This window comes from Hippopotamus amphibius, chromosome 11 (assembly GCF_030028045.1).
Source record: "Hippopotamus amphibius kiboko isolate mHipAmp2 chromosome 11, mHipAmp2.hap2, whole genome shotgun sequence".
Lineage (NCBI taxonomy): Eukaryota > Metazoa > Chordata > Mammalia > Artiodactyla > Hippopotamidae > Hippopotamus > Hippopotamus amphibius.
In genome coordinates, this window is record NC_080196.1 from 19,924,341 (window position 1) to 19,927,633 (window position 3,293).

Here is a 3,293-nt window from a genome sequence, read left to right on the forward strand (position 1 = left end):
CCAATGTCGACCTGTTCTGAAACAGCCCAGTTTAGAGACCCCCAATAATGCACAGGTGACATCACCAGACCAAGGAACCCCGGGACTCGAATCTCAGCAGCTGCAGAGCATCTAACCTGATTCATACTAATTTTACACATCACAGAAAACACAAAGAAGCAAAACAGCACTAATGCTCTCCTGTAATGTTGCCTACGATCTTACTCTTTACACAGCTTCAGGCCCCTGTCACCTGACACAAATGCTTAAGAGGTCTGAGGCTTATCTTAAAACCATTAATAGCTGCCTACGACTGGCAAGTTACCTGCGTGTTTCTCACCCTTACTAAAAAGAAAGCAAAGTGCACTTGAAAAACAGTTACTAAACAGTAACGCCTCACTCTAATGATAAAGCCTGCCCCCGTACACTGACCAACCAAGCAAAAAGCGTACAGCCCTTTAAAAAATTAAACGGCTCTTAAAAGAGCCTTGACGTTTGCAAAAGTTATCCGAGAGCTAAAACTTTTATACTTGGAGCTGGTGTACTTGGTGACAGCCTTAGTGCCCTCGGACACGGCGTGCTTGGCCAGCTCCGCCAGCAGCAGCAGGCGCACGGTGGTCTGGATCTTTCTGGCAGTGAGAGTCGAGCACTTGTTGTAATGCGCCGAGAGCGACCCCTCGCCCGCAATGCGCTCGAAGATATCAGTAACAAAACAACTCATAACGCTCATTCTTTTCGAGGAAATACCGGTATCTGGATGAACTTGCTTCAGCACCTCGTAGATATAAACAGAATAGCTCTCTTCACGACATCGTTTGTGCTTTCTCCCCTCTTTCTTCTGGATTTTAATCCCAACTTCCTTGAAGTCTTTTCTTCGAAACGGTAGTGCCTTTTGAAGTCAGCTCTGGTATTGTTACTGAGCAGTCCCAATGACAACTAAACAACTAGCACTTAACCCAACTGAACCTTGGTATTTATAGGTGCAGCGCTCAGATGACTTGTTGGGCAGCTCACAGCTGATTGGATAATGGGTAGTGGCGTGTATGTAAATGAGGTGGTTCCAGTACGACTTTCTGATTGGAGAGTATGAGCCAATCAAATAGCAAAGTACAACCAACCGTGAGATTATAAATAGACCCTGTGGCTATCCTAACGGTTTTTTTTTCCCGTTATGATACGTCTACATTTTTATAGTTGTGTCTGGACGTGGGAAGCACAGTGGCAAGGCACGTGCTAAGGCCAAATCCCGTTTGTCCAGAGCAGGCCTGCAGTTCCCTGTGGGCAGAGTCCACCACCTGCTCCAAAAAGGCAACCATGCAGAACGCACTGAGGCCGGTGTAACTGGCGGTGCTGGAGTACCTGACGGCCGAGATCCTGGAGCCGGTCGGCCCGCGACAAGCCGTGACAACAAGAAAAGACGCATCATCCCGCGCCTCCTGCAATTAGCCATCCGTAATGATGAGGAGCTTAATACGCTGTTGGGAGGTGTGACCATCCGGTAGGGCAGCGTCCTGCCCAGCATCCAGGCGGTGCTGCTACTCAAGAAGACCAAGAGCCACCACCACAAGGTCCAGTGCAAGTAACAGCTCACAAATTGTAAAACCAAGGGAGTGACCTAAACGTTTGAAGGAGAGGGAAAAGCCCCAAACTGACACCCAAAGGCTCTTTTCAGAGCCATTCACAATTTCTGAGAAAGAGCTTAGGTTTAACAAAAAGATTACAAAGCAGTGACTGATACACTAGCCAACAGAAAAGAACTGCCCACAACTCCTAACACTAACAGGACTCTGGACTCTGAAAAGAATCTAGTTCTGGTGACTGAGACCACTGAAACAGTTAACTTTAATGTATAACAATTTTGGCAACAAAACTTGTGATCTTGGGTGTCAATTTCTTTTTACACTTCAGAGTAGATAAAGCAAGCTTCCTAGCAGACTCCTGGCCGGGTGGAGGATTGGGGGGTGGGTGGAGATGCCATTCTCCTTGGGGAAAGGAGCAAACTTAGGACTGTTGAGACAACACAATTCCTAAGAAAAAGAATTAAGACATAATCTTATTTTAGTGAGGATACAGTTAGACTAAATGAACGGATTAGAAGCGAAAATAGACTTATGAACTTGCAGCTTTTGGCTTAAGCCTTATGTTTGGAGAGAATGCCTACAGAATGTCAGCCAAGCAGTTAGCAAATCAGCATGTATCACGACTGCTTGTTTGTTCTCTTAAGTGCTTTCTAGCAAGGGATTTCCAAGAGTTCTTGGATGGTTCTGTATCCTGAAATCTGTAACCACAGACATATTAAGCCAAAAGATAAGACATAAATATCTGACAGCTAATTATGTGAAAAACAGCAAATAGGTTGATTCCTTAGTGTGTAGGATAGATCTCAAACATGACTAGTACCATTTTGATGGTAGAATACTAGTATCAATATTAGAGTCAGTAATGTGATGAGGCAGCTTTCTATCACCAATTATTTAGGAATAGTAGGCACTGAATTCAACCAGATATAACCACTGAAAATGAAGCAAAATATTTTGTTGATCCTTTAGCACTGCATGAGTAAACACCCACAAAGACAAACTGACAAACAGGAAAGCAGCCAAATACAAAATTCTTATAGGAAAATGAAAGCATCAAAAATTTCCAAACACAACACAAATCAAAAATCTACATGTTTATAACTAAAAAATTCCTTAAACATTTGCAAAGTTAAAAATTATTTGAACACAGTTTTGTCTATAAAAGTATACCCAAGCTTATACATAGAATTGAAGTGTTTTAAAATTACAAGAACATAGTTTTAAAAAGCCTATGTTAACACATTTTAAAATACTGATGAAATGTTTAAGAGTTTCTGAAACAATATAAATTGCTTAAATTGAATCTAGAAAGCAGTGAGGACTAAGATAAATGGGAAAAAAAAGTCATCAATGAACTACCATCCTCAAAGATCAGGCTTCCAAGAGTGTATCCTCTTAGACATTTAAGGAAAAAATAAATCTATGGCTAAGGAAATGGTTCCAGATTATTAAAAACAAGTCTCATTTATATTTTTGAAGAAATACGATAAAATCTAATGAAGAAAGCATGCTACTAAGTGCAGTGCTGCCGGGATCAACTCGGCGACTCGAGGTGAGTGACGGGTGCCGCAAGCTTGAGAAGACACAGGCACAGACTGAAGAGAAAGATGGGACCGGGGGGCTCAAGACCTCTAGGATCAAGAGCCCTGCTGACTCATCCCAGGTTGCTTTTATTGAATTCGTGGGCTAACATTCTCAGGTTACACTCATAAACAATCAAAGGCCTCACATGAC

The 3,293-nt window shown here is 42.5% G+C and overlaps 2 pseudogenes; one reads left to right on the forward strand and one right to left on the reverse strand.

Annotated features, from left to right (window-relative positions):
• Window positions 1–445: 445 nt before the first annotated feature.
• Window positions 446–890, reverse strand: LOC130830808 (histone H2B type 1-A-like; annotated as a pseudogene).
• Window positions 891–1,006: 116 nt separating this feature from the next.
• Window positions 1,007–1,562, forward strand: LOC130830809 (histone H2A type 1-A-like; annotated as a pseudogene).
• Window positions 1,563–3,293: the final 1,731 nt, after the last annotated feature.